This window comes from Callithrix jacchus, chromosome 12, assembly GCF_049354715.1.
Source record: "Callithrix jacchus isolate 240 chromosome 12, calJac240_pri, whole genome shotgun sequence".
In the NCBI taxonomy this organism is placed as follows: domain Eukaryota; kingdom Metazoa; phylum Chordata; class Mammalia; order Primates; family Cebidae; genus Callithrix; species Callithrix jacchus.
The window spans coordinates 9858179-9880048 of record NC_133513.1 but is presented as its reverse complement, the minus strand read 5'-3'; the positions used below and the strand labels follow the sequence as shown (position 1 = coordinate 9880048).

Below are 21870 nucleotides of genomic sequence, written 5' to 3'. Positions count from 1 at the left end.
TCTCTGTGCCTCAGCATTTCCATCTGGAAAATGGGGGTAAATATACCTACCTCCAAGAAGGGCTGTGAATCGTATGACTGGTAATGTACCCAACTCAGGGGGTTGGACATGTAATAATCAATAGTAAGCATACATGTTGATAGGCTTAGAGAAAACTTGACCTTCCCTCAAACGTCAGTCTTTGTGATTCGGTTCTTCAGAGGAAGAACAGAAGGTAGATAAGAAATAAATGCAAATTTTGCCATGCCTGGGACCCACCCTGGACCCACACTGGACACTGGGTAAGAGGATCTTCGGCTTCTGCATTCCCACTTTCTTCCCTAGAGCTCTCTGCCTTCCAGCCAGAGAGGCTGCCTAACTCATCCTGCAAACCTCGGCCGCATTGCAGCAATGACTTGCCGCCTCCTGACTTAAAGCAGAGGGCACTGGGCTTATCCTTGCACGATGGAATTTTACAGCAGCAAATGACAGTGGAATCCTGAGATACCTCCTCAATCTATGACAGGTTTTGAACAACCACCCACTCCAGGGATGGACCAGGGTCAGGAATTGTCAGGGTATCAATTCTACTTTCCTGCTCCTGCAAAACTAAAACCCCAATGCTCTGAAAAGAATTAGAATTTGGAGGAGTTGTAAGGCCATTAGTGGTGATGGAAATATCTCCCTGTGGTTTCTGGTCACTTCCCTGGCTGGGTAGGGTCAACCACCCCTATTTGATTGGAATTTCCCTGTCACGACCACCACAGAAAAGCAGTCTCCCACAATAAGAAGCCAGCTGTACAAGTGCACCCCCAGAACAGAGAACTTTTCTAGATCCTTGGAGACTTGCCCTATGGAATGGTTCTATGATCTTTCTGAATCTTCCCTATGATAAACAAAAATGGAGTGAAAACTACCAAAGTGTTGGGGGTCCTGCCACACAGAGGGACAGGAGACCAGACACAATTCTAAAGGTGTTTTCTCCCAACCTGCACCCAACCATCCATCAGGGACCTAGTCAGAAGTGATGGATCACATGAGGAAGTCTGAAAAACCTTCCCCAGATTCTACTCCCCCCTCTGTTATTTGTGCCTCTCTAGATTTTGTACCTTACTTCCAGGTAATGCAAAGATTTTTTAAATTCCTAATCCATCTCACTCTTTCCCCTATTATCAGTCTGACAACTTCATTTACTCTTTTCCAAGGAGAAGCAGCCCAGGGACAGAAGTTCTACCTGAAGGAATGTCCCGTAGTCCTTTTTGATCTGGTTTCCCATGCTTACAGCTGGAGAAGAACCATCCACCCCCACCAAAATAGCCCTTGACACAAAGGTGAAATTAACCTTCTCTTCATAGTAAATTTATCAGGAGTCTGGAGGGGTGTCAGTCACGATCCACCTATGCTAGACTGGTAGTTCTTTCTTCTTCTTGTAAAAACAGTTTATCACCCAGGGATGGTGGCTCATGTCTATCATCCCAGCACTTTGGGAGGTTGAGGCGGGTGGATCACCTGAGGTCAGGGGTTCAAAACCAGTCTGGCCAACATGATGAACTCCTGTCTCTACTAAAAATAAAAAAAAAAAAATAGCTGACTGTGGTGGCAGGCACCTGTAATTCCAGCTAATTGGGAGGCTGAAGCAGGAGAATCACTTGAACCCAGGGGGCAGAGGTTGCAGTGAGCCAAGATCGTGCCATTGCACTCCAGCCTGGGTGACAAGAGCAAGACTCCATCTCATAAAACAAAATGATTACAATATATTGGATGAGTTTCTTTACATGATCCAACCTCTCCTCAGGTATTTCTAGTTTTAGCAGGTCATTGGGGATTAATATCAAACAAAACTCCAAAGAATGGAGGTTGGGGTATAAAACCCACCAAGAAGAAATGCAAACTACCCACCGGGAAAGACATTTAGCCCCTCTACCATCGCTGCTCTTTATCAATGAGTCCTCCTGTGTGACTCTGCAGCGGTCATCCCTGTGCTTGTGCTCACTGCTAGAATCTTAGAAAGATGGAATGTTTCTGCAGGATATACAGAGAATGACAGAACAGAATCTTCTAGGATAGGATCGTAGCAGGTTGATTTAGGGAAAGTTCCTCAACCTTCTCTCCTGTGCACACCTGGTTAAAAAAAACACGTTTACAGTCGGATCCGAAGTTTCTTGGGTCGCCTAAATTTCAAAAGAAAAATGTATAACTGTAACTGAAATATACACAGAAGGACATTTCAGTATTCAACCCTTGGGTCAATTTTCAACATCCTCGATGTAGTTCATAGAATTCCACTGGGACACAGCACAGAATTTTGCCTGGAAAGCTACCTCTGGCAGGGCATAATGAAGCATTCCTAATTTTTCTTATGCTGTGGATTCTGAGAACCTAGACTGAAATAACTTCTTTGGATACTTTCTTAGTAGTAAAAAAAAAAAAATCTTTATGCAGTAATTTTGACCTTTGTTAAACAATCTGTGCCTTCACAGAACTTGGTTTTTGTTTAATCTAAAAACATCTTCCAATTTAATTTGCAAAGTATTTACTGTATGTTCCCTTGGTGCGTTGTGACCTTTCCTTAAAGGAGGCTTTGATTTTGACAAAGCAAAAGCAGTAGAGAACACTGAAACCTCCATGCATTTTTTTTTTTTTTTTTGGGCAAGGAAGGGTAAGTGTATTTGTTTTTTTCAAAAATAAGTCAAATAGGTAACAGGATACAAGCAGCAGTATGAGGAGTGCTTACAAGGTCATTCAAAGCACTTCCCAATATAGCCTCAACATAGCTCTTCAGTGAGTTCCTGAGCTGGATCTTCTATCTGTCCCTAGACTCCAACATAAACATTCTACTCCCAAATGCCATGAACTGTCATCTGTATAATATAGTGACATCTTGTACTTATCAGACTTCTGTGCTTTTACTTAACAAACTCCTTATAATTTAAGTATGGCAACTGGGGTCAATTTGTGCCACAAGCTGCCCATTCTTGAGCCAGAATGGAATTATCAGTTTCAATACTATCCTTTCCTATTGGCCTAGAGTCCTCACAGTCATTCTCAACACAGCCAGTAGGCAGTTATTTCCATTTGGTTTGGTGACGGGGGTGAAACCTCCATGCCATTCCTGCTCTTAGTGTTAGGAGAAACCATTTGAAATTATCTTTTTTTTTTCTTTTTGCAAAATAGAATTGAGTGTGTTTCCAAGTTCATGTGGTTCAACTTTAAAAAAAAAGTGGCTTCCCGTGTTCTCCTTCTACATAGTCTAAAAGTGACCTCCTCTGTCCCTGGTCCTCAGGGCTGAATTAGTGACTCCCTGTTCTATGCTCATATCTTACATTTTTTTAAAGCTCCCTAATAGATCCTTCATGGTGCTGTGTTATAATTTTCTATTTACATATTGATCGTCTGAACTACCAAATCCACCTGGGGTAGAGCCAAATCACAGTCATCCTTTTATCCCCAGCGCCTAGCAAAATACCTGTCTTCAGAAGAATTAATGTATATGATTGAATCATAATACACTTTTTAAAAAGAACTCTCCACTTCTATCTTCTTGGCTAAAAAATAGTGTTGTTTTTTTTTCCTTTTTTTCCAACCAATATTTCTTCTGCCTATTGTTCATGGCAGGAAATTTGCCTGCCCAAGGTTCAAATAGATAAACAAGCTACGTGTAACTTCTGTAGATTGAAATAGCTTCCATCTATTTGAAGTGTTATCCCTTCTTTCCTGATTCTTTTAAAGTTGGCTCATCCAGTCTAACAGGTAACCTGGGCAGCCTGGTGAGCCACTTCCTGAGCTGTCGATGACTATATCAGCACCTGGCAGACACTAGCTCCATGGGACAGACCTCAACCTCAGAATAATGACAGCCCATTCCAAAGCCTGTCACACTCATCCGCTCTGAGTGCTGGCATCACCGAGTCCTGGCAACATGTCCCCCAGCCAGTCTCAGCAGGATTTGGAATCCTACAGTGAGGAAAAGGGGTAAGCCAGGGTCAAGGTCTCAGGGTGGGCATCAAAACCCTTTCTGCTCAGCCAGAGTCACCCTGCAGTGGGTAATGGATCACTCTCAGCCCCTGAAGGAGCAGGGGCAAGCCTAGAAGGGATGTTTCCCATCAGAGACAGGGAGGAGGAAGTGTTGAAATGTATTTACTCTGCTGCCAACTCTTAAGTGAGGAAAACTGGACTCAAACCAGAATAGCAGTGTGGTTTCAGACCTCCATGCCTTTGCAGAGCCTTTGTCTTTTCCCAGGAAATCTTTTCCTCACTCTAGATAGCTCCTTTCTGGACTCAGCTCTGGCTTCTCCTAGAAACCCCATCTATGTGCCTTCGTCTGGTAGAGTTCAGCTTCCTTTCTTTTTAAAATCGTGTTGTTGTAATCTAATGAGTCTCTGCCCCACTGATACTACTAATTGCAAGAGATCAGGAATCATGTATTTATCTTCTAGTCTCATACATCCGGGAACCTAGACGAAGAGGTAGGAAGCAAATGAAGAGGGAATCCAAAGGTTTCTGATAGGCAGCCATGCTAAGTTTTCAAGAAATAAAATTAGAGGATGGGAAGGAGAAAAGACAGGGCATTTTGCAATGTCTGCCTCTTCCCTTTTAGTATCAAACGGGCACGGCTCCAAGCCGGCACATGGTGAAAAACTAGACCCTTTGCTACATAATTTCTAAATTTAAAAATGTTAGAGGAAGATCCCAACGGCCTGGCACCTGGGAGTGGCCAATTAGCTTCATTAGCTTGAAGATGAAGATGGGTTAGGAAATCTGGAGGATGTGCCTGAAGACACACAGAGCAAAGCCTAGACTTGATGAAATAGCCAGGATGGAATGAGGATTCTGGAGTACCTGCACAGGAAGTTTCCGTATATGTCATGTGCTGTCTGTATACCTCTAATACAGGAGTTATAAGAAATTATTTTAGGCAGATAATAAGGATACAGGTTCTCCGTGGAAATTTTCCTGTAATAAGAAACAACCCCCAAACCATCTCTTTTCTAACAGAAAAGGAGGCTTGAAGGGCCGGGTGAGCAAGCTTTGATATGCAAATGCCAGCCATTAGAAACTGGGTTCACTCAATGTGGCATTCCCACTGCCTTCTCTTTGTTGCCACCTATGCCAAATGTCACGGCCACCTCCAGATAACACCATGTGTTCAGAACATCATGGAGACCTGCATTTGCATATTAAAAGACTAAGGTGGGAGGGCCGCATTTTTTGTGGGCTACATAAATGACACATCTGGCCGAACCAATCCCGTGGGCCATCTGAAAATCAGTCACTACCTCCTCCAGCCTCCCCTATAATCTACCACTTTTCCATCACACCCAGGGTTTCTTTTTGTTCCAAGCCCCAATCCCTTGTCTCTGTACGGGAGGGCTATTCTCTTCTTTCTTACTCCTTTCTTGCCTATTACACTTTTCGCTCCTTAAAGCCACTCCACGTGTGTCTGTGTTATTAATCCTACTGGTGCAAGACCAAGAACCCTGGTGTTCCTCTAGTCATCAGAGCCGTATCAGCTTCACAAACCTCTACTGTGTATTGGTGCAAAGTCACACACAAATAGAGTTCTCCACCAAGGTCTGGATTTCCTGAAGTCACTCAGCCTAGGAGAGGAGCTCACTCTGGAAAGAGGGTTAAGAGGAGAACCCTGGAACCCTGCAGGGAAATGACTGAGGGGGTACGAGAGCTTATTAGTCCCTCCGTCTCTAGTGCTCAGGCAGGAAATGACAGTGTAGTGAGTATTTTTCATTGAGCAGGTACTTATTGGCACCTACTAGTCTGCTGTGTGCCAGGCACTGTGCTGGGCTTTGGGGTACATCTCCATGTGCTTTTCCAGAGTATGATGTGGTATCGCTTTTAGTGCTCATAGGCTCGGTAACGAATATATACACAAAAATAACAAGAGAATGATTCTATCAACCCAAAACTTAGCCTACATAGTCACATTGTTCACTGAGATAAATACAATTATTTTAGAACAATTTTTATTAGATACAACACATGGCTTTGGCTAAAATTGTATATTTCTGTTATATAATGCTATCCTAACTGAAAGTTTAGTAGTAATAGAAATCAATGCTAGAAATGTTTTGATTCTACACAAAGAAAAAGGTTTATTCAATCTTTGCTAGAGAATATCTGTGTTGCATTTGTCTCCCCATCATAAGAGGAATCAGATGGTATTAGTCCTTCTTCACTTGTATTAAAAAAAAGAGGCACAGATCAAGTAAGTCTTTAACCAAAAACCTTACCAATCAGAGGTAAATTTTAGATGAAAATCAAGCTATTTGGGTTCCAAAACTGTCACTCATGTCATCAGTGATTCCTTCCTACAGTCCACTGATATAGAATCATTTTTAAATGCGTTTCTAAAAAGAGATGAAATGTAGAAAAATGCTCATGATTGAAAGAACAAGGAAATGAACTGATAAGAAATGAACGCTTGGTTGCAGAAACCTACAATTTATTTTTTTTATCAGAGAAGTACTTTCAGAAGTGAGGTGGCAGTAATGCGGGGTTCTCAGTCCCCCGCTGGTTCCCCAAATCACCTGTCACCAGCATCAGGTGGGGGACTTTTAAACACAGATTGCTGGGCCCTGCCCTCAGAGTTGCTGATTCTGAAGGTCTGCAGTGAAGCCTGAGGCTTTGCAATTCTAACAAGTCCCCATGTCTTGAGAAGAGTCCGTTCCCTAAGTCTCAAGGCTATGAGTTCTTGCCTTAATTCAGCTAAAAGTCCTCGACATCATGAGAGTTGAAGGATCATTCTGAGAGAATGTTAAATGGCGAACCTTTCAGGTTCTACCCCTAAAAAGTCTGAATCAGTTGTTCGGAAATCTGCATTTCTAATCGGCAACTAGGACATCCTCAGATGCACTTTGAGAAATCCAGGCCTAAGGTCATCTCTGCCTAAGTAGAAAAAAAGCAGTGCTGTGGACAAAAAGGTAGAATTTGCTTATGTTCTGTCTTTACCATTTTGTTCATGGACAGATTTTGTTTTTGCTTGGACAGAATTTTGAAAAAGAGTAACTCACTTCTGGCCCTAGATACTCTGTTGAACGCTCCCTCAGGAGGCGGGCAGTGGTAAAGATGGTACAACATCTTTTTAAAAAATGGGTAAAAAGCCACACATTGCATAGTTCTGGGCAGATTGCGCTTGGTTTTCTATCCAGGAGACATAGGCATTCCTGTTATACTGCTACCCACTGAATTATGTCCCTTGAAAATTCATACATTGAAATTCTAACTCTGAGTACTTCAGAATGTGCTTTATTTATAGAGCAGTCTTTAAAGGTGTAATTCAGTTAAAATGAGGTCATATGGGTGGGCCTTAATCTGACACACATCCTTACAAGATGAGGAGAGGACACATACAGGGAAACCCATGTGAAGACAGAGAAAAGATGCCCATCTGCAAGCCAAGGGGAGAGGCCTCAGGAAAAACTGACCCAGCTTGATCTCAGACTTCCAGCATCCAGAATTGTGAGAAAATAAATTTGTTTAAGCCAGGGGTTCCCAAGCCACAGGTCACAGACCTCACTGAGCCACACAGCAGGAGGTGAGCTGCAGGTGAGCAGGTGAAGCTTCATGGGTATTTACAACCATTCCTCATGGTTCCAGTTACCGCCTGAGCTCCACCTCCTCTCAGATCAGTGGTGGCATTAGATTTTCATAAAACTGTGAATCCTATAGTGAGTTGCACATGTGAGGGATGTGGGTTGTGGGTTCCTTATGAGAATCTGATGCCTGATCTGTCACTGTCTCCCATCACCCCGAGATGGGACGGTCAAGTTGGAAGCAAACAAGCCCAAGGCTCCCACTGATTCTACATTATGGCAAATTATATAATTAATTCACTATATATTACAATGTAATAACAATAGAAATTAAGTGCACAAGAAATGTGCCTGAATGATCCTGAAGCCAACCCTCTCTACCTGGTCTGTGGAAAACCTGCCTCCCACAAAATCCAACTGTGATGCCAAAATGGGTGGGGACTGCTAGTTAAGCCACCCAGTCTGTGATACTTTGTTATGGTGGCACTAGCCAACTAATATACCTACCTGCCTTATAATGAGGATACCCTACACAGTGACCCAGAAGCCTCAAACTTCTATTGGACTTAGAAGCCAAAGAGGTTGCCATGAGGGCGGTACCAGTGGAGGCAACTGATTTCAATGGACAGATTTATCCAAAATTACCCAAAGCCCCAGTGGACTGTGGATACTTTTGCCGTCACTCGTTTTTGAACATCAGACTAGCATTGAGCTAATCCATGTAAGAATATTTTCACAGTTAATCCCTAATGCTTTTATACCAGCCAGAAAGATGAGCTTCTCTGAAGGGTTATGGTAGAGTTTTAAGTACAGTGATATTTCCATTTGGGCACAGATGTTGCAGAAAAATGTTGCTCTGCGTGTTTAATTCTTATAAATCAAATCATATTTTAATTGTACCAAGGGATTTCCATATTTATAGGAGCCCTGAAGCAAGTCTGTCTATAGTGTAAATAATCCCTCCAATTTATTTTTCTAAGCGTTGGTTTTCATTATATTCAAAAAGAAACCATTTCTTATTTGCTTCTTTTTGCTTTTTATTTTGACATCACTTGAGACTTTTTGGAAAAGTCACAAGAACAATACAAAGAGGAACAATTTGCTCCTTGATTATTTATTGTTTGAAAAGTTTAATGACTTCCTCAAACTGTTCACTTACTGTCCTGCAGCCAAAGTTTAGGCTGATAGTGGCATAGACAGAAAATATTTGACTAACTCAGTGTGATAAACATAATGCCAGTTTCCAAAGTGTTTTACGGAATACCTGAGAACCACTGGGCATACTGCTCAACTCTAACTTGGATTATCACCTGCTCTTAACTACCCTGAAGGACAGACACTATTTTTACATCCATTGAATAGATGAGGATAATGAAGCCTACAGGACACTTTGCTCTTGCCCAAGGTCACACAGATCTTGAGGAGCTGAATGCAAATCATACCAACCAGACACCTGGACCTGTGATTCTAACAATCATCTTCTAAATCAAGTGTTGGCAAATGACAGACTTTGGGCCAAACCTACCCCCCCACCCCGCTATGCCCCACCTATTTTTATAGGATCCGTGAGCCAGGAATGCTTTTGACAAAAATCACATAACATTTGACCAGTGAACACTGTTTGAAACTCAAGTTTCCGTATCTAGTAAGTAAAGTTTCATTGGAAGACAGCCACATCCTTTCATTTCTGTGTATGGCTAAAATGACAGGGTTGTGTAATTGCACAGAGACCTTACGGCCTGCGGAGGAGACAGTGTTGACTGTTGGGCCCTTTGCAGACATTGTTTACTGATCAGTGTTCTAAGATCCCTTCACAGCTTGGAACGAGACTAACAGTCGCTGTGGCTCAGTGCACCATTAGCTCTTCCCCAGGGACATGGCACTAAGTATTTAGGAGGGTATCATTTCATCAACACTTGCCAAAAAAATTTATTTGTCTTGAACAAAAATGAAACGTTTTTTTAAGGACAGGCTTTAAAAAATCCTTGCTCAAAAATTTCTTTCCAATTCATTGTTTTTCAAAAATAGTAAAACAATTAGGCCAGGAACGGTGACTCTTGCTTGTAATCCGAGCACTTTGGGAGGCCAAGGCAGGTGGATCACTTGAGGCCAGGAGTTCAAGACCAGTGTGGCGAGCATGGCCAAACCATGTCCTAACAAAAAAATACAATAATTAGCAAGGAGTGGCCGTATACTCCTGTGACCCCAGCTACTTGTGTGGCTGAGGCACAAGAATCGCTTGAACCCGGGAGCCAGAGGTTGCAATGAGCTGAGATTGTACGAGTGCACTCCAGCCTGGGTGACAGAGACCCTCTTTCAAAAAGACAAAAAAGAAAATTATTTCAAAAAGTTGTTCCATAGAGTATTTAGCCACAACAAAAACAATGGAAATAAGTTTTATCTTGCAAGGTGTTGTTTGTCCTTCAAAGTTACGGGTGTCAATAAATACATAAGAGGTCTACTAGGGCCATGCTTCCAAACTCTCCTGTGCTCTGAACCACCAAGGGACTCTTCTAAATGCAGATTCTCATCTAGGAGGTCTGGGGTGGGGCCTGAGACTCTGCATTTTTAGCAGGCTTCTGGGGGGGTGCAGATGTGCTGATAACAGCAATATGCTATGGATGACACAGAAGCCTCACATACAGCTAATACTGACAGGCCCCATTAAGGTGGCAGTGGGTTTCAGGTGCTGTACAAGATGCATTGTACATACCTTTTTTTTTTTGAGATGGAGTTTCGCTCTTGTTACCCAGGCTGGAGTGCAATGGCGCAATCTCGGCTCACCGCAACCTCCGCCTCCTGGGTTCAGGCAATTCTCCTGCCTCAGCCTCCCGAGTAGCTGGGATTACAGGCATGCGCCACCATGCCCAGCTAAGTTTTTGTATTTTTAGTAGAGGCGGGGTTTCACCATGTTGACCAGGATGGTCTTGATCTCTTGACCTCGTGATCCACCCACCTCAGCCTCCCAAAGTGCTGGGATTACAGGCTCAAGCCACCACGCTTGGCCTATGTCTTTTTTTTTTTTTTTTCTTATCAAACTCAAGAGGAAGTGAAAGCTCAGGGAAGGAAAAAAAAAAAAAAACAGAATAAAACTGAACTATAAGTCAGTTTGGTCTGACTTGAAAGCTCACTCTCTCTCAGAGCTACACCTGTTTATAACGGTGATACTTGGTCCTGAGTTGATAAAAACACAACCTTCAGCATGACAGTGATCAATATCCACTACCCCCACTTCAGTGAAGCAACATCTGAGAATTCTGAAGCTGCTGTCTGGCTGGAAACACCTAACTCTTCCAGGCTAAAGATGTTAGCTAGAACCACCTGATCATGTTGCAGAATCTGCGATAGGGCTTTAAATCCAACCAAGGAAGGCTCTGGGCAGAATGTATCTTCTACAGATAAGAAAAATCCTACTTGCAAGATTGAAATAAGACAGGGAGAAGGAAAAAAGCAGAGAGGAGAAATAGTGAACGTTTGAAATTCGTATAGTGTTGTTGAAAAAGCGTAGGCTTTGAAACTTTCAACTTGGTTTTGTGTCCTGATCTTGCTGACTGGAAGTGAGTTGACTTTGGTGAATCATTGGACTTTTCTGAGCTTCAGTGTTTACACATGTCAAACGGGGACAAAAATGTGTGCTTTATGGGGTGTTACTGTGAGGATTAGAACTGCTGCATGAAAATGTTTGGCAAAAAGTAATAAGAGAGTAATCATGGAAATAGCTATTATTATTGGTTTTCTAAGAGAATGATGCTTGTACGATTTAGTGTGGTTTTGTTTTAAGAAAGGAATGGCAAATTTGCAGCTGTTGAGCTATTTTGTTTGGCTACTGAACATAATGCTAAACGTAACAGAGTTAATGGCAAATACTTCGGTCTTGAAATTGAATTGCAAACACTTAAGTTTGGGAGGTTTAACGTGATAAGGCAGGTCGAGCTTGTAGTGGGAAGTCAGGGACAGACACCGTGAGTGTCTGGGGTAGGATTCCTGTTTGGCACTGTGGGCAATGGTGAGAAGCCACTGTTTGTGACAGAGACATAACTCCTCCAATTTGGCACATTTCACTTACTTATCTCACAGCCAGTTTCTAAAAACGCTTTAGTTTGCAATCTTTTATGAGGAAAAAAGAAATTAGAAACCGTCTTTCAACTCAGTGGTGAAGTTTACAAGTCTCTGCAAAGAACCTAGAAGGCCTTCTGTCCTCTCTTCTCATCTTTTTGGGAATAAGAGCCTCTTCGATGCTGTTAAGAGCCTCAACAGCTGTCTAGAGAGGCTTCTCTGTTGTCACTTCTTTTGTATTTCATGTACGATTACAGAATTCTTTTAGGAGGGACTCTAGTTGTGGAATGGAAGAAGAGACTCTTCATCTTGAATTGCCTTCATAAGCCTTCCCAGATGAGGTTTAAAATTTTGACCTCACTCTTTTGGTGAAAGTAGAAAATACATGTCACCTTTAAAGCTCTCAAAGAGTTATTGGATACAGTTGTTTAAATATGCCTGCCACGACATACACACACATACCCTTACACACTCCCCTTCCCCTGCTGTGGCTAAAAACAAACATATTTCAGCTAGTGAAAATCAATTTCAAAACTGTAAGAGAACTAATACAGGGGATTTCAATCTTTACAATACCATATGCACATCAAACAAACACTAGAAACATACAAATAAGTTTTTTCTTTTTTTTTTCCTCCTGAGGAAATATCAGGGATACTGGGGTGTTTGTGTTTTAAAATGATAGTGGGTTTAATACAGTAAGTGTGCATCAATTAACCTTTGCGTCAGATTTAAATGTATAACCCATTAACTAACTTAATCTCTCAACAAAATAACAGCCGTTGGCATTATTCTTTGAATAATCCTTGTTTAGTTTCCATAATGGTATACAGTTTAATGAAAAACTCATTAGAATGTAGCATACGGCATAATTAATTCTGGCTGATTCTTTTGGTGTAAATAGCTAATGCAGATGCAAATTTCCATTTTCCACTAGCTTTATTAATTTTTCATAAACCAATATTTCGACTGTAATGGGTTATAACAGTTTCATGGAAGTTCCAGAAATGCATTAACTGTCATTGATGTAGTTACTCAAAGTAGGATTTTGCCATTTGTTAGCTGGTTCTTCAAAACTACATTTTCAAAAGACAGGACAACTCTGTTTTATACTTAGAGAAAGAATACCTATATGTAATTAACACAAAAGGGTATTAAACACTGTTTGGTCAATTTATTTCTATTTACACACCAACTTAATTGGTTGGGGAAATAACAGTGAACAATAAATTTTGAAAAGAACAATAAAAGTGGGAAACAGGCCGGGCGCGGTGGCTCACGCCTGTAATCCCAGCACTTTGGGAGGCTGAGGCGGGTGGATCACGAGGTCAAGAGATCGAGACCATCCTGGTCAACATGGTGAAACCCCGTCTCTACTAAAGATACAAAAAATTAGCTGGGCATAGTGGCGCGTGCCTGTAATCCCAGCTACTCAGGAGGCTGAGGCGGGAGAATTGCTTGAACCCAGGAGGTGGAGGTTGCGGTGAGCCGAGATCGCACCATTGCACTCCAGCCTGGGTAACAAGAGTGAAACTCCGTCTCAAAAAAAAAAAAAAAGTGAGAAAAGTCTTTTGAAGTAAAGAGTTTATAATCTAATAATAAGTTAAAACAGTAAAAAATCATGTCACCTTAGGTTTGAAATCTTGGGTAATTTACTTTCTTAGAAGATTTAGACAAAACTGGGAAATAAGTTTCACCCAGTAGCCATTGTCTGGGGTACTAGATTAGTAATTAAGAATCCAATTTCCAGCGTTGCTGAGTAGTTGATAATCTGCTCCTATTTCTTCCAGTACCACAGTGCTTAATGCACATATTAGTAATAAGAGTATTAATTATAAGACTATTACTCACTGTAAGTATAGATACAAGTGCTAACTCACCAACAAGTGTTTTTGCCCATTGATTTTATTATAATTGTTATTTTTAACACGGCTTTCAATGGCTGCCTGCCACTGAAAGGATACACTCCAGAATTCAGATTTCGTTATGTAAAATCTTCAGGTCTTTTGCAACCTTTCTCTAGAAGGCACTCTCTGATGTTAACAGATCAATATTTCTCAGCCTTTGGAAAAAAAAGTTAACTTGGCTCAGAAATTCCAATCGGTAGGTATCAGGTGAAGATAAACCATCTGCATTTTCTTCTTAAGGTTTCTCAGTGGATTCTAAAGATAAAAGTTGAGAAATGCCTTGGGACTCTACCAGCCACATCCATTTTCACTCCTGCAGTGATCTTGACCCACTGCCTTGCCAGGTCAACTCTTATTTACCGTTTAGGACTCAATTCAAACCACCCCTTTGACTCCTAACAGAGTGTCGTTACTCCTCTGGCTCCAGCAGGAATCGTTGTGTACTATATGCTCGTTGATTGTTTATTTGCTTTGCATTCTTCTACTACCTTGTTGACTTGTAGAGGGAAGGTTTGGGTTTGTTTCGCTACCTCGGCACCTAGCACAATGCCTAGTGCCTAATACTATAAATCTGCACTAAAAGATGAATTCATGGAAGCAAGTGGTCTGTCTCTTTGGCCCTTCCCTGCTGAACATCAAAGAAATGAGTACCATCGAGCTAAGGTCATGGGTTCATACAGTATATAACTGCTAAAATGATGCATTTTAAAAACCCAAAAACTCTCTGGGACTTAAACTGGAGGCATGATTACCTCTGAGCTCTTTAAGCCAGGCTCCGCAAAGTAGGGACAGTGGTTCCGTACCGTCTGTAATCTAAGAATGGCTTTCACATTTTTACATGTTTGAAAAATACAATTTTGTGACACATGAAACTGATAGAAAATCTGAATTTCCATGTCCTTAGTTTTCCTGGAACACAGTCATGCCCATTCACTTACACGTTGACTATGGCTACTCTTGCATGAGAGTGGCAGAACTGAGCATTTGTAACAGGGATCATAGAGATTACGAAGTGAAAAACACTGTCCGTCCCTGTACTGAGAGGAAGTTTGCAGACCCCTGCTCTAAGCTAACAAGCTGCACATTCGTTTCTTTTTCATAACTACATTTGGCTCTTGTTTTTTGTTTTTTTGCCTAGAGTCAGGCCACCCAGTAGTATCATGTTTCTTATGCTATCACTATCATCCGGGCTACCACCATCACTATGGCTGTTGCTATATATTCCAAGTTTACAATTTTGAGTTTTTAAACTGTTGTGCAGGGGAGGGTAGACTCTAGCAGGCCTGGGCTACCTCAAACCCTGCACATTTCCAAAAAGAGCTTTTCCTTATGATGGGCCTTTGGACAGTTCCTGGGAGATGAAGTATCAGCCCTTAGAATATTCTCTGCCTAGTAAGATTATTTTTGGGCCAGGCGTGGTGGCTCATACCTGTAATTGCAGCACTTTGGAAGGCCGAGGTGGGATGATTGCTTAAGGTCAGGAGTTCGAGACCAGCCTGGCCAACGTGATGAAACCCCATCTCTACTAAAAATGTAAAAATTAGCTGGGTATGGTAGTGGGCACCTGTACTCCCAGCTACTTGGGAGACAGAGATTTCAGTGAGACAAGATTACATCCCTGCACTCCAGCCTGGGCGACAGAGTGAGGCTTCATCTTTAAAACAAAAATTGTTTTTGTATGCCTGAGGCCTTGGACCACACTATATGGGTTTGATCCAATTGTTTATGGCAACCATTTATGGTGAATTCCTGTTCGTCACACTTCTACAGAGTGGGCTGAGGTTTGAGAGTTGGTCAGTCATGCAGGTGCAGCTTGCCTATGTGAGGAACCTCTAAATAAAACACTGGACACTAAGGCTCAGGTGAGCTTCACTGATAACACTATGTATGTGCTGTCACATGCCATTTTTGAAAAAATTAAGCACATCTGTGTGACTCCACAGTGAGATGACACCTGGAAACTCTTGCTGGGTTTCTTCTAGACTTTCCCTCATGCACTTTTCCTCTTTGCTAATTTTTCATCTGTGTCCTTCTGTCGTAATAAACTAATTGGAGTGTAACAGCCTTTTTGAACTCTGAGTGTCCTTCTAGTCAATCACAGAGCCTGAGAGTGGTCTTGGGGACTCCCAACACAGCTGTGAGGTATAAAATCAAAGTTTATGCTTTTCCCTGTTGGAGTTGAACGATCAAAATACAATGCTCCAAAGAGGAAACATGTACATAAAAGTCTTCAAATTCTTTGACTTCCATTGATGACTGCAGCTGTCCATACATTATTAGTGGTAGCAACCAGTGGGGCATGAGAGTTGTTAAGGTATTCCATGAATATGTGGAATCTTGAATAGCAGTATCAGTGAGGACAGAATTTCTCAAACCCAGCACTATCGACATTTTGGGCCAGATAACTCTTTGTGGTCAAGGAATGTCTTGTGCATTGTAGGGTGTTTTGAAGCATCCTTGGCCTCCACCCACTAGAGGTCAGCAGTGAACAACCCTGCTGCCCCCAGCCCCTCAACCAATGTTTCTGGAAATTGCCACCTTCCCCTAACAGAAAGGTCACTCCATGTTAAGAATCATTAATCCAGGATTGGAGTTAAAGAAAGCATTTGCGGGAGGCAACTTGTGGGTAAAAAAATGAGCTTCAGAATCACAAAGACATGGCTTTGGTCTCATTCCTTAACTTTCACAGCAAGCACCCGTTGGCATCGTAACTTCACTGGGTCTAATTTACCTGCAAATGGAAGGTAACGACACTATTCCTGAAAACTTCTAACGTATGTACATATATGCAAAAGTCTCATCATGAAGTCTGGGATGTGGCAGACAATATTTAAATGCAAATGTGTTTTCATTCATTATATTCTGTGGAACTCCCTCGTCTACGCCTACTGTATCAAAGCAGTGAAAAAATGTGGGCTTGAAAGTCAGGAAAAAAAGACCTTTACATAATAAGTAGATTTTTTTCACGTGTTACATCTGTGATTTGGCAAATGAGGTAAGCTTTCTGGAAACCTTGATTTCATAATTTGATCATGAAAATAATGAGAGAGCATTTTCATAAATATTTGGGGGGGGGGGAGGGACAAGGTGTTCAGCATAGTGCCTGCATGGAGTAAGTGCCTGAAAGTGGCTTGCTGTTAATGGTTTGAGTTTCTTACTGTGTGGACAATGGTAACTTCACACTTGCGCTGTGAAATTTATCCGGAGTCAGATATCCAAGCCTTATCCTCCTCCCATAGCCTGGATGTGAGGCTTCTTGTACAAGGACCAAGTTGACACCCCCTGCTTTTGGGGGGAGCAGTTCTCCCACACAAGAGAGAGAGAACCAGTTTATTTCAAAAATGCAGTTTTTCGCACATAAGAAACTACTGATCTTATTTGAAGATCAGAAAACCCCACAGGCTTCATCCAAGTTGAGCTGCATTCCCTCGGTGGGATCTAGAAGGACAGAGATAAAACTGCCCAAATGTGGGCAGGGCTGGAATAAAATCTGTTACATAGAGATGGGGAGGAGAGGAGGAAAGCAAAGTGAATTGCAACCAAAAGTGGAGGCAAAGGTAAACAGATGTACAAGACAGACTCTTTGAAGTGGAACATTTCCAGGCTGAAAATCCTTTGCTTGGGGACTTAAATCTGAACTCTCCTGTTCCAGTTCACTGAAGTGCACTGCATTTGAATTTGGCAGATGTGAAAACTATACAAAACATCCCAGAGCCAAAGGTCATTGGTTCATGAGGAACGGCTCCTTATGGCCATTGCTTTGAGTATAGATAGTCCTCCGGTCAGGTATGGGAAAATGTTTGAGCCAAGAGGGGCACCTGAATATTTGCTGCTTTGAAGGGCTTGGATGGTAACTGTTACCTTATCAACCCACAGTGTGCTCTTTCATCCCAAGATTTTGTTGCCAGATCACCCTAAGCCCAGCACCAATCTAAATAAAATAGAGCAAACTTGTGTCTAGGAGGACAGGGATCACAGGAGGGGATCCGGACAACCTTACTTTCCTCAGATGCTAGCGTATCCAAGTTGTAGGAAGGGAATTGAAAAAGAGGTACATCTAAAAGTGTGACTAAAAGTCATTCTCTCTTAACAGTAATAGACTCTTGGTGGTGGAAGTGGGAGGAAAAATGTGAGGGAGACTTCATGGACTTTTTTTGATCCAATAGAGATGAATCATGGTTCACCCCAGCCCGTAGAAAACCAGTACCTTCATATGGGTGTAATCCAAGGTCAAAAACAGTTGCCCTTTTGAGATAAGCAATCAAAGAGTGCTATAGCCATCATCTTTACTTTTAAACTTCATACTGAGGTCTAAATCCATTTTACCATCACCTAGCCCAGCATCAAGTCATGTGATCAGTAACTAGGTCCTTCCCGACGTGGATACAATCCATCCAGGCGACTTTGGTGATCACACGAATCTCTTCTATTTTACAGTCTGTGAAGTTCTCTGATGTTCATTATCTTATCTGATCCTCCCTGTAACTCCAGAGTGAGCTTGCTTCAAGACCTGACCACCTTTCAAATGTGACTTTGAAAGTCACAGGGCAAGTCAGACATGCCCTGTTTTTAGTTCTTGTCATTTTCTATTCGGTCTCAACACCAGAAATCGTTCTTTTCAGGAGTATCCATTCAGAATGCCTTATTTCCCACCCCAAATTCCACTAATAATAGGTATTCCTAGGGGTAGTTTTTATTACCACCTTCGAGGTTTTCAAGTTGATTTACTCTGCATCTCCTTATTTTTACTTTAATTGTATGTTGCTCATTTTTGGGACCTAACGCTATCTTAGATCTGCATCTCGTTAGAAGATCTTTGCCTTTCCCTATTGATCATGTCTCATGGAGTAATTTAACTCTATTCCAATTCCCCTTTGCAGGCGGGGTGCTCTGCATCTATGGAAGTGAGTTATGTGTGTTCAAGGGGTGCATCTTATGAATCTTGTTAAGTTTTGCTGCCTTATAGCCCCACTGATGGAATATTTAATCACAGAAATGAGTTGGCAGATATGATATACAATGTGGGTGAGCTTTGCAGTGTGTATCTTACTGGCAATTGAGAAACAGATAAATTTACCATTTGTCAGCACCATGCTGACAACCTTGTATAACCTTCTGTTATTTATTTTGATTCTGCTTTACTTATTTATGAAGATTAAAGGTGCTTTAAATCAACAGTTTCATTGGCTAGAAAACGTTATTATCTCTAAAAGATACTACTTTTAAATATATATGTATATTTTTATTGGACGACAAGGGAAATTATCAAAATGTAAGAATCCCTTCTGAGGCCTCTTCTTCCAGATTCGTAGAAACACTATTTTTAATTACATTAAATAACATGAAGCCTGCTACTAGTATGAAGAATCTCAGACAGTCTACTTCTCCTTACTGACTTCAATTTTACTTGAACTCTAAAGTAGAAGGGCTACAGACACTGGCCAAAGGCTTCCTGACTCACCTGGACTTGCGTGTGGGGACTTAAAATTATTTGTCTTCAATAAGCCTCAAGGACTATGGAGATGATTAGACTTAGGAGACATTATCAGTGCTGTTGTAGCTTTATAGAAAACCGCCCATCTCTGCTGGGAGAAGGTTTACCTTAATCTATGGCACGGAATGTGCTGATATATATCTATCTGCTCTGAACACTGGAATGGAAAAACATTTAAAAGGGTTTTCATAAGTATGACTTGATGAGAATTCAGGGAAAAAAAATGTTTTATAAGAGCTTTCTCAATGCTTCCTCTGGAATGCATGTGTGAGGGAAAAGGAATGTCATAATTTATCAAAGCAAATATTAATTAAAGGTCCTCACTAAGAAGTGCAATGGCTCTTCCTGCCCCCGCCCTGAGTTTGCAATAAAAACGTACTCAGGGCATCAAAAGGTTATATACAAAAATCACTAACTTGTATTTTTTTTTCTTTTTTTTGAGACAGACTTTTGCTCTTGTCACCCGGGCTGGGCTGCAATGGCGTGATCGATCTCTACTCACTGCAAACTCCGCCTCCTGTGTTGGAGCAATTCCCATGCCTCAGCCTCCTGAGTAGCCGGGATTACAGGTGAGTACCACCACGCCCGGCTAATTCTTTTGTACTTTTAGTGGAAATGGGGTTTCAGCATGTTGGCCAGGCTGATCACAAACTCATGAGACCACCCACCTCAGCCTCCCAAAGTGCTGGGATTACAGGTGTGAGCCACTGTGCCTGGCCAGTAACTTGCCATTTTATGATTCAGAAAGTAAATAGTAAGGAAAAGTCTACTAAATTAGGAAAATTACCTTTAGAAGAGATAGAAAATATTGATTTTAATTTAAAAAAACAGGTGAAATTTTCATGCTGCATTCTGGGAGACAATTGCAGACTGGGTTAATTCTGCATAAGCTTCATTATGTATCATAATGATACTATGGGGATATTATAAAATATGCCATTAACATACAACCTTATCTAGAGAAAGGACTAATACGTCCTACTTTCTATGTGAACCAGATACAGAGCCAGTCCACTAAAAATACAAAGCAAATCAATGACAAGGTCTTCATTTCGGCTTTGAGGCATACTCAGAATTGCCAGATAAATTCAGATTATTTTTATAGCTGGGGAAATTTAAAATGCCCCATAAATTCTTAGTCATGGAAATGTAGATGCATGACAGTAATAATTATACCTGGATATGGAAATGAATGCACTCTGCACCTGTCGCTATGCCTAGGTCTTATTCCATAGATGCAGGTGTCTGAAACTTCAGATTTAAGTCAGCTACTTTCGGCGTTTGCAGGTCTTCAACTATGTCATCGGAATTGCTCTGCCGTGTTAAAATTGCTGCAACATTTCCCCACATTTCTGAATATCATGAGCTCCGTCTACATACAACTGGACAGTTGAAAAGAAGGAAGCATGTGGATTTTCCGGATAATTGTGGCAGCATGACACACAAATACCCAGATTTCCGAGGTAAGACTTGCAGATATGGTTGTGGTGGTGGCCGCTGGAGTAGCACAGAATGATTATGTTACTTCTCTACCTTCATTTCGCTGGTTTGCACAGAGCAGCAGCATGATCACAGGAGACAGTCAATAAGAATCATGACCTTTAATATTTAGTAAAACAATAAACAGGTTGGGTGCATCACCTGAGGTCAGGAGTTCCAGACCAGCTTGGCCAATATGGTGAAACCCTGTCTATACTAAAAAATACAAAAATTACCCAGGCATGGTGGTGGGTGCCTGTAATCTCAGCTGCTGAGGAGGCTGAGGCACAAGAATCACTTGATCCCAGGAGTGGGAAGGTGGAGGTTGCAGTGACCTAAGATCGTGCCACTGCACTCCAGCCTGGGTGACAGAGCAAGACTCTGTCTAAAAGAAAAAAAAAAAAAGTATCAACTGGTTATAAATGTTCTGAGATGATCAAAGCCTGATTTCAAAATCTGGCCTGCTCCTGACCAGCTGTGAAATCTAATATCAGTAATTCCAACTTTTTGTATTTTGGTTTCCTCACTTGGAAAATCGCCATGCGGGTGAAATACGTTCAACTTAGGTACAGTGCTTAGAACAGTGCCTGGCCCACAGGAAGTATCCAGTAATATCAACTTACATTATGACCTTTTCTCTTCTTCTAACCTAATGATCGAACCTCCAAAGCTGGGCCCTACGCTAATCTGAATAGCTTCTCTAATGTTCTATTAGAGGCAGATTAATTTATTCTTATATGCATAAATCAGTTTGAGCTGTTTCTCCTGTCTTGATGTCCTCTTAAAGACCCACAGATATGTTTGTGGCTTTGAAAACATAAGTTAAAGGAGATATTTGGCATTTTCTGGCTTAACAGACCCAAGGGTGACTGACAACTCCATTCCCCAGGACCAGAAAAAATTTAATACGCATTTCTCCCTCTCCACCACAATGCACACATCCATACCCTTCCTCCCCGCAAGGAGACTTCTGGCTTCTTGTTCTTGAATCTACAATTTTAGGCTGAAAATATGCACCCAGTCAGATGTGTGCACGTAGTCAGAGAAACTGACATTTCTTTAGTCTAACTACTCAATTCATGGGGCAGTGCCTGCTGCAGAGACACGGAAGCTGCAGCCTGACTTTTCAACCATTTGGGGGATTGGATTTCCTTGTAGCTTTGCACAAATATGTATCTCGGCAATACCTGCCAAGTTCTGTGTGTCCCCTGAAGGCTGCCATGCCCCTGAGCCCAGAAATTAACACTCCCTAAATGAACACACTGAGAACTAATGGACTAGTACTCTCACGAAGGAAAGCATCTCTTCGTCTCATAGTATACTCTGAATTGAGTAGAATCAGCTCTCAACTAACTTTCCCTTCCTGCCAAAGAGATTAACATACTCGCTTTTATTTACTAAATGTTTA

At 41.6% G+C, this 21870-nt stretch overlaps 1 protein-coding gene and 1 long non-coding RNA gene across 2 annotated transcripts in view; one reads left to right on the top strand and one right to left on the bottom strand.

Annotated features, from left to right (window-relative positions):
* Positions 1-21870, bottom strand: part of RBFOX1 (RNA binding fox-1 homolog 1) — a 2602982-nt gene that overhangs the window by 81331 nt on the left and 2499781 nt on the right.
* The window catches only part of LOC144578568 (uncharacterized), a 153754-nt gene that overhangs the window by 129940 nt on the left and 1944 nt on the right, over positions 1-21870 (top strand). Inside the window, exons 2-3 of the long non-coding RNA XR_013524579.1 lie at positions 19430-19552; positions 20271-20446. This is a non-coding gene — a long non-coding RNA (uncharacterized LOC144578568). The remainder of the gene's footprint in view (positions 1-19429; positions 19553-20270; positions 20447-21870) is intronic.